This window comes from Pseudophryne corroboree, unplaced genomic scaffold (genome assembly GCF_028390025.1).
Source record: "Pseudophryne corroboree isolate aPseCor3 unplaced genomic scaffold, aPseCor3.hap2 scaffold_650, whole genome shotgun sequence".
Lineage (NCBI taxonomy): Eukaryota > Metazoa > Chordata > Amphibia > Anura > Myobatrachidae > Pseudophryne > Pseudophryne corroboree.
Window position 1 is genome coordinate 319,311 of NW_026970239.1, and position 10,104 is coordinate 329,414.

Below are 10,104 nucleotides of genomic sequence, written 5' to 3' on the forward strand. Positions count from 1 at the left end.
CTCTGACCACCACCTGCTCTCCTTCAACCTATCTCTCTCGACTTCTCCATCTCTACCTCCTAAGGCTACCATCACTAAGCGTAACATTGAAGCTATTGACACCACATTCCTTTCCTCCCTGTTTGACTCACTTCTCTCTCCTATTCTCTCTCTCTCTCATGCCCTGAACAAGCCACTTCCACATACAATGCTTCCCTTACTTCTGCTCTTGACTCTGTTGCTCCACCAACCACTATTCACCCTCGCAAATTAACACCTCAACCCTGGCACACCAAATGCACCAGATATCTGCAAAAATGCTCACGTACTGCTGAGCAACACTGGAGGAAATCACGCTCTAAGGCAGACTTCCTCCATTTCAAACTTTTGCTCTCATCCTTCAGTGCTGCCCTTTCTCTTGCTAAACAGTCATACTTCAAGAACCTCATCTCCTCCCAGTCTTCCAACCCCCGGCGCCTCTTTGCCACTCTCAACTCACTCCTCTGCCCACCTCCACCTCGTCTCCCTTCCTCACTCTCTGCTCTTGACTTTGCCACTTACTTCACATCCAAAATTGACTCCATACGTCAGGACATCACATCACACCAGACTATCAGTAACCAGCCTTCTCCCATCCCTTACCAACCCTCCCCATCCCTCGCACCAACTCAGTCATCTTTCTCCCATGCATCTGGAGAGGAAGTCATGGCCCTCATTCGTTCCTGTCCCCTCACCACCTCCCCACTTGACCCTATCCCCTCCCGCCTCCTCTGCCACATCTCTTCTTCTGCTTGTTCCCATCTTTCCCACCTTCTCAATCTCTCCCTCTCATCAGGCACTGTCCCCTCTGCCTTCAAGCACGCTCTCATCTCTCCTATTCTTAAAAAACCTACCCTTCATCCAAACACTCTCTCCAACTACCGACCCATCTCTCTTCTCCCTTTTGCCTCCAAACTCCTTGAGCGTATTGTCTACAACCGCCTTACTTCTTTTCTTTCCTCACACTCACTGCTTGACCCATTCCAGTCTGGCTTCCGTCCTCTCCACTCCACTGAAACTGCCCTTACAAAAGTATGCAATGACCTCCATGCTGCTAAATCTAAGGGACACTACTCTCTACTTATTCTACTTGATCTCTCTGCTGCTTTTGACACTGTGGACCATCCTCTCCTACTGCAAATCCTTCACTCCATTGGTCTGCGTAACACTGCCCTCTCTTGGTTGTCGTCCTACCTTTCTGACCGTTCATTCTCTGTCTCCTCTCATGACTCCACCTCCCCCTCACTTCCACTAACTGTAGGGGTACCCCAAGGTTCTGTCCTTGGTCCTCTTCTCTCTCTATACGTCCTCACTAGGTAAGCTCATTAGTTCTTTTGGTTTCCAATATCATCTCTATGCTGATGACACTCAAATCTATCTTTCCTCTCCAGACCTCTCCCCTACTCTCCTCACTCGTATCTCCAACTGTCTCTCTGCTATCACTTCCTGGATGTCCCAGCGCTTTCTTAAACTTAACATGTCTAAGACCGAGCTGATCATCTTCCCTCCCTCCCGCATAACCTCACCTCCTACAATCTCATTATCTATTGATGGCACTACTATCTCCTCTACCCCCCAAGTGCGCTGTCTTGGAGTAATCCTTGACTCCTCCCTCTCCTTCAAACCACACATTCAGCACCTCTCACAAACCTGCCGTTTTCATCTAAAAAATATTTCCAGGATCAGACCCTTTCTGACCCAGGATGCTACTAAGACTCTTATCCACTCACTGGTCATCTCCAGACTGGACTACTGTAATCTCCTCCTGACTGGCATTCCTGACAAATACCTCTCTCCACTCCAATCTATCCTCAATGCTGCTGCCCGGCTCATTTTCCTCACCAAATGCACTACGTCCACCTCTCCTCTCTTACTAGTCCTTCACTGGCTCCCCTTCCCTTTCAGAATCCATTTCAAGCTTCTCACACTTGCTTACAAAGCCCTCACCCACTCCTCTCCCATCTACATCTCTGATCTTATCTCGCTTTACATTCCGACCCGTCCTCTTCGCTCTGCTAATGCACGCCGACTCTCCTGCCTACAGATTACTTCCTCCCACTCCTACCTCCAAGATTTTTCACGTGCTGCACCACTTCTCTGGAATTCCCTACCTCTCCCCCTCAGACTCTCCACCTCTCTACAAAACTTCAAATGGGCTCTCAAGACCCACTTCTTCACCAAACCCAGCCAAATCTCATCCTAAACCTCTGTTCCACGCTCTCTATGTACACCATCTGTCTCACCCCTGTCTGTCTACCCCTCCCCTTTAGAATGTAAGCTCTCACGAGCAGGGCCCTCTTCCCTCATGTGCTTACTCTTTTCTTACTTTAATAATCTTCAGCTGCACCAAATCCAGCAGTCTTCTGCCACCTGATACTTATTCCAGTGTCATCTGCTGATGTAGCTATGTTTATTTACCCTGTACTTGTCCTATATTGTCATCAACTGTAAGTTGCTGTTTTCCTGTTTGATTATTTGTTTATGTACTCTGTAATTGGGTGCTGCGGAACCCTTGTGGCGCCATATAAATAAAGGATAATAATAATAATAATAAATAATATAATATATAGCAGTACGGTACAGTAGGCCACTGCTCTACCTACCTCTGTGTCGTCAAGTATACTATCCATCCATACCTGTGGTGCATTTTAGAAAAAAACATATCTCGGCAGAGCAATCTATAAATCCATCATTTTTCAGACAGCAACAGTGGGTATTGTAATAGTCACCCAATCCATCACTTTTATAGGGTTACATGCATTCACATGCTACAGCCTGTCTCAATAATTTTACTGTCACGGTGTGTGTGTTTGTGTTTTTTATTTGGGTATTTTTTGTTGTTGTAGAACTACAGGTACCAGCGAGCCCGTTATTTCCCCGCCTGCTGGTACTTGAGGTTCTCCAAGTACCAGCAAGTGGGGGAGGCTTGCTGGGCCTTGTAGTTCCACAACAAAAAACAATGGCCCTCATTCCGAGTTGTTCGCTCGCAAGCGGATTTTAGCAGATTTGCTCACACTAAGCCGCCGCCTACTGGGAGTGAATCTTAGCATCTTAAAATTGCGAACGATATATTCTCAATATTGCGATTACACACCTCATAGCAGTTTCTGAGTAGCTTCAGACTTACTCGGCATCTGCGATCAGTTCAGTGCTTGTCGTTCCTGGTTTGACGTCACAAACACACCCAGCGTTCGCCCAGACACTCCTCCGTTTCTCCGGCCACTCCTGCGTTTTTTCCGGAAACGGTAGCGTTTTTTCACACACGCCCATAAAATGGCCTGTTTCCGCCCAGTAACACCCATTTCCTGTCAATCACATTACGATCGCCAGAACGATGAAAAAGCCGTGAGTAAAATTCCTAACTGCATAGCAAATTTACTTGGCGCAGTCGCAGTGCGAACATTGCGCATGCGCATTAAGCGGAAAATCGCTGCGATGCAAAGATTTTTACCGAGCGAACAACTCGGAATGAGGGCCAATATTCTTTTTTTACACATATGGCTATCAGCCCGGAACCCACCACCCAGGGGTGCTGGGGACAGCCTCGGGCTTCACCCCTGGCCCTTGGGTGCCTCGAGGGGAGGAACCTCTTGATTTAAGTGGTCCCCACTCCTCCAGGGAACCCCAGCCAGGGGTGACTAGTTGGAGGGGTAATGCCAGGGCCGCAGGGACCTACATAAAAGTGTCCCCCGGCTGTGGCATTATCTCTCTGGCTAGTGGAGCCCGGTGCTGGTTTTAAAAATATGGGGGACCCCTACATCTTTTGTCCCACGTATTTTTGGAACCAGGACCCGTCTAAGAGCCCGGTGCTGGTTGTCTAAATACGGGGAACCTCTGTCCAATTTTTCCCCCAGTATTTAAATAACCAGGACTGGCTCAAAGAGGCTGGTTATACTAAGGAGGGGGGACCTCACACATTTTTTTTAACCCATTCAGACCCTTCTCCTTTAAGTTAATGGAAGCCCTGGACAACAAAATTGCATTCATGTCCTCCTCCCTCACCCTTCCCAGTCCCAAACACTCATTTTTTTTTTTTTTAATTTATAATATATCACAAGAACAATGAGCAGGCGGGCATTGGCGGCATCGGACTGAGATAGAAATTAGTGGTGGAGGGCTGGGTCAGTTGATTGTGGGAGAGTTTGTAAGCCATTGGCGGTGGCAGTGGGTATCGGCTCAGAGGCAGTAGCGGGCATTGGCTAAGGGTCATCGGCAGGATTCGGCGGACATTATGGCTGTAGTGCCTCACTAGCCACTGACCTCACCGCACGCCACTGTGGGACAGATGTAACATGCAGAGAGAGGTAGATTTTGGGAGAAGGAATGTCCTAGCATAACTGTTAATTGCAGTGTAATACTGTAATTCAACTGTGCAGCATTTGTGGCTAAATGTCAAAGAAGCCAGTATTTACCCTGCATGCAAAACAATAAATGTATTTGCACATACCTCCCAACTAACCCAATTTTTGCAGGACAGTCACTTTTTTGGGGAATGTCCAGCTAACCCAAACAACCCCCCCCCCCCCAGTGTCCCATAGTCATGAGGAAGGGGGGGGGGTGGAAGGCTCCCTGTAGCTTGTTGCTCTGCAAATATGCACATTGTGGGTAATTCAGACCTGATTGCTAGGGTGTGTTTTTTGCATCCCTGTGATCAGGTAGTTGCCGCCTACAGCGGAAGGGAAAATTTGCTGTGCAGGTGTGTGATCACATGTGCACAAGAGCTGCACAGCTCAGCACCTACTCAGCCATTGAGGTGACGTCACAAATCCTCCCACAAAACGCCGGGTCCCTCCAGTGTTTTTCCGGACACTCCCTAGAAACATTCAGTTGCCACCCACACAAACACCCTCTTCTTGTCAATCTTCTTGTGATCTCCGGACCGTCGCACCTACGCATTGTGGCGCATACGCATGTGCAGTGCAGACCTGATTGCCCGCTGGGTGAAAATAAATTGAAGCGATCTGGTCTGAATAAGCCCCAATGTCTATTCACGGGAGACAGAGGGGCTGGGGCATGGTCAGCAGCTCACAGAGCACCTATAATGACAAAAATGGGAGACATGGCTCATGATCGCGATATACCTGCGAAGGTACGCCCTCTACTGATTGACAGGCAGAGGCATTCGCATTTTCTGTGGGGCACCCGGAGAAAATGTAGGCACATGCACAGGATGGACCCTGCGTATATGCCCCCATCCTCTTCATAGTTTTTGCGGTTGGAACGAGCAGTGTGAAAACACCAATCGATGGGGGTAATTCCAAGTTGATCGCAGCAGGAATTTTGTTAGCAGTTGGGCAAAACCATGTGTACTGCAGGGGAGGCAGATATAACATGTGCAGAAAGAGTTAGATTTGGGTGAGTTATTTTGTTTCTGTGCAGGGTAAATACTGACTGCTTTATTTTTACACTGCAAATCAGATTGCAGATTGAACACACCACACCCAAATCTAACTCTGGTGGTCATTCCGAGTTGTTCGCTCGGTAATTTTCTTCGCATCGCAGCGATTTTCCGCTTATTGCGCATGCGCAATGTTCGCACTGCGACTGCGCCAAGTAAATTTGCTATACAGTTAGGAATTTTACTCACGGCATTACAAGGTTTTTTCTTCGTTCTGGTGATCGGAGTGTGATTGGCAGGAAGTGGGTGTTTCTGGGCGGAAACTGGTCATTTTATGGGCGTATGGGAAAAAACGCTACCGTTTCTGGGAAAAACACGGGAGTGGCTGGAGAAACGGAGGAGTGTCTGGGCGAACGCTGGGTGTGTTTGTGACGTCAAACCAGGAACGACAAGCACTGAACTGATCGCACTGGCAGAGTAAGTCTCGAGCTACTCAGAAACTGCACAGAGATGTCTTTTCGCAATATTGCGAATCTTTCGTTCGCAATTTTAAGATGCTAAGATTCACTCCCAGTAGGCGGCGGCTTAGCGTGTGCAATGATGCTAAAAGCAGCTTGCGAGCGATCAACTCGGAATGAGGGCCTCTCTCTGCACATGTTAAATCTGCCTTCCCTGCAGTGCACATGGGGGGTAATTCTGAGTTGATCGCAGCAGGATTTTTGTTAGCAGTTGGGCAAAACCATGTGCACTGCATTTACGAACAGATGATTTTTTATATAAATTTTAAAATGTTAGTTAATGTGTGTGTTTTTTTCAACCTGGAAGCCCAACATCGATTAAGATCGATCTTAAATAGACCCCTGGGTTTTAAGGATAACCATGGTTGAGTCCAATGGTTAATTCACATTGATCGAAGTTCTAATTAAGTAGTGATGTGCACCGGAAATTTTTCGGGTTTTGTGTTTTGGTTTTGGGTTCGGTTCCGCGGCCGTGTTTTGGGTTCGGACGCGTTTTGGCAAAACCTCACCGAAATTTTTTTGTCGGATTCGGGTGTGTTTTGGATTCGGGTTTTTTTTTCAAAAAACCCTAAAAAACAGCTTAAATCATAGAATTTGGGGGTCATTTTGAATTTGATCCCATAGTATTATTAACCTCAATAACCATAATTTCCACTCATTTTCAGTCTTTTTTTGAACACCTCACAATATTATTTCTTTTGGTATTTGGTACCGGGGACACAGTACCTCAATCAAGTCTATAGTTGGCTCTGAAATCAGCATTAAACTGGATCCACACTTAGATTATCTGTCCAATTTTTTTTTCTAGTTGAAACAAAATTATGCTAATATGTGGCAGCAAATGACAATTGACCATTTGCTCCCAAACACTGGAAAACATCCAAAAATGGTCATTTAGATAAATTGGTTAAATCCATTTCATTTAGCTAATTTATCCAAACTACCTTTATTGTATCTTTGTGGGTGAATGATGTGTGGGTCAGTGTTGAGGGTGGTGGAGGAGATGGGTAATAGGCACAGCAGGGTGTGGACAGTCAAATAGTGTGCTTAGAGGTGCAGATAAATAGGGATATCTAATAATTCACCCACTATTCTATAGAATTATTAGATATCCCTATTTATCTGCATTACTCACCTAACACTCAGCATTTATCTACATGCTGATGCTATTCATAGCACTTAGCTTGCAAGTATTTTACCCATAAGGAGACACATTAGATGTTCCCTCTCTTTTCATTAAAGACGTCCCCAGCAACCATACTGTACTATACTATAACAGGAATAATTACTGTGGGGGATTATACAATTTGATCTGGAATAAAGGGAAAATATTGTGGAAAGAGTGCTGTAAGTGTATGATATGTAGAACTATTGTCAGGTTCTGACATTTGTCAAGTGAATTACTAATATACATTCAACTAATATTACATAGTGTCCAGTAATTCAGTATCAGACTAATTGATATAGTCAATTTGGATCAATAATAAAGACACAACACAGGTAGCGAACCTTGATATTAATAAATGTATTTCCATTTATTATATATGGTAATTACATTATACAAACTTATTGTACTTTATTTCGTGTTTAGACAATTTTAACGAATTTATTAAAAGTTAATTTTTAAATCATCATTTGTGCGCCAGCAAAAGAGACATTCTTTTCTCTTCTCCTTTCCTGCATAACATTACTTGTCTCTGGTAGCACCCCCAAACGTCCTACAATTAATATTTAATATAACTGATGGACATTTATTGGGGGTCTGGGACGCGGTATCGATGTAGTGTTTGCAGACAGCACTTTGATCGGCAGCGCTAGATAGACAGACTGTTTAGGTCGACATGTACAAGGTAGACTTGGGTTTAAAGTCGATGTCATTTTAGTCGACAAACACATTAGTACGACGTGTAACTAATCGATTCATAAAGTTAGACATACCATTGTGTTCGGCATACGCATCCTAGACGGAACATATATCGACATTGAGAAGTCCGACAATATAAATAGTATGACAACTAAAAGATCGAACGATTATAGCATCGACTTAAATTAAGCTAGACAGTTAATAGGTCGACAGGTAAATGTTAGAAATTTAACATATCGAAATTAACAAAGCTAGACAGATATTAGATCGACAAATAAAAGGTCGACTCTTAGAACATCGACTTAAATTAAGCTAGACAGTTAATAGGTCGACAGTTAAATGTTAGAAATTTAACATATCGAAATTAACAAAGGTAGACAGATATTAGATCGACAAATAAAAGGTCGACTCTTAGAACATCGACTTAAATTAAGCTAGACAGTTAATAGGTCGACAGGTAAATGTTAGAAATTTAACATATCGAAATTAACAAAGGTAGACAGATATTAGATCGACAAATAAAAGGTCGACTCTTAGAACATCGACTTAAATTAAGCTAGACAGTTAATAGGTCGACAGGTAAATGTTAGAAATTTAACGTATCGACATTAACAAAGCTATTGAGTGTGTGTGTGTGTGTGTGTGTGTGTGTGTGTGTGTGTCCTGCACCCCGCGATGACAGGGCGCCCTCATCAAGGCACAGCTGCAAGCCTTCACTGATGAGACGCCCATGGCTAGCCGCTAAACGGGACGCTCCTAGTCCTCCCCCACAAGGCATGGCACTACATGTCCCAGGCTGCCCTCTCACATCCCTGACAGCCCCAAGGTCTTCAAGCTATCCCTGCCTGGCAGCATGGGTTGGACAAGTAGTGAGTGTGTGGGAGTGAGTGTGTGGGAGTGAGTGTGTGTGTGTGTGTGTGTGTGTGTGTGTGTGTGTGTGTGTCCTGCACCCCGCGATGACAGGGCGCCCTCATCAAGGCACAGCTGCAAGCCTTCACTGATGAGACGCCCATGGCTAGCCGCTAAACGGGACGCTCCTAGTCCTCCCCCACAAGGCATGGCACTACATGTCCCAGGCTGCCCTCTCACATCCCTGACAGCCCCAAGGTCTTCAAGCTATCCCTGCCTGGCAGCATGGGTTGGACAAGTAGTGAGTGTGTGGGAGTGAGTGTGTGGGAGTGAGTGTGTGTGTGTGTGTGTGTGTGTGTGTGTGTCCTGCACCCCGCGATGACAGGGCGCCCTCATCAAGGCACAGCTGCAAGCCTTCACTGATGAGACGCCCATGGCTAGCCGCTAAACGGGACGCTCCTAGTCCTCCCCCACAAGGCATGGCACTACATGTCCCAGGCTGCCCTCTCACATCCCTGACAGCCCCAAGGTCTTCAAGCTATCCCTGCCTGGCAGCATGGGTTGGACAAGTAGTGAGTGTGTGGGAGTGAGTGTGTGGGAGTGAGTGTGTGTGTGTGTGTGTGTGTGTGTGTCCTGCACCCCGCGATGACAGGGCGCCCTCATCAAGGCACAGCTGCAAGCCTTCACTGATGAGACGCCCATGGCTAGCCGCTAAACGGGACGCTCCTAGTCCTCCCCCACAAGGCATGGCACTACATGTCCCAGGCTGCCCTCTCACATCCCTGACAGCCCCAAGGTCTTCAAGCTATCCCTGCCTGGCAGCATGGGTTGGACAAGTAGTGAGTGTGTGGGAGTGAGTGTGTGGGAGTGAGTGTGTGTGTGTGTGTGTGTGTGTGTGTGTGTGTGTGTGTGTCCTGCACCCCGCGATGACAGGGCGCCCTCATCAAGGCACAGCTGCAAGCCTTCACTGATGAGACGCCCATGGCTAGCCGCTAAACGGGACGCTCCTAGTCCTCCCCCACAAGGCATGGCACTACATGTCCCAGGCTGCCCTCTCACATCCCTGACAGCCCCAAGGTCTTCAAGCTATCCCTGCCTGGCAGCATGGGTTGGACAAGTAGTGAGTGTGTGGGAGTGAGTGTGTGGGAGTGAGTGTGTGTGTGTGTGTGTGTGTGTGTGTCCTGCACCCCGCGATGACAGGGCGCCCTCATCAAGGCACAGCTGCAAGCCTTCACTGATGAGACGCCCATGGCTAGCCGCTAAACGGGACGCTCCTAGTCCTCCCCCACAAGGCATGGCACTACATGTCCCAGGCTGCCCTCTCACATCCCTGACAGCCCCAAGGTCTTCAAGCTATCCCTGCCTGGCAGCATGGGTTGGACAAGTAGTGAGTGTGTGGGAGTGAGTGTGTGGGAGTGAGTGTGTGTGTGTGTGTGTGTGTGTGTGTGTCCTGCACCCCGCGATGACAGGGCGCCCTCATCAAGGCACAGCTGCAAGCCTTCACTGATGAGACGCCC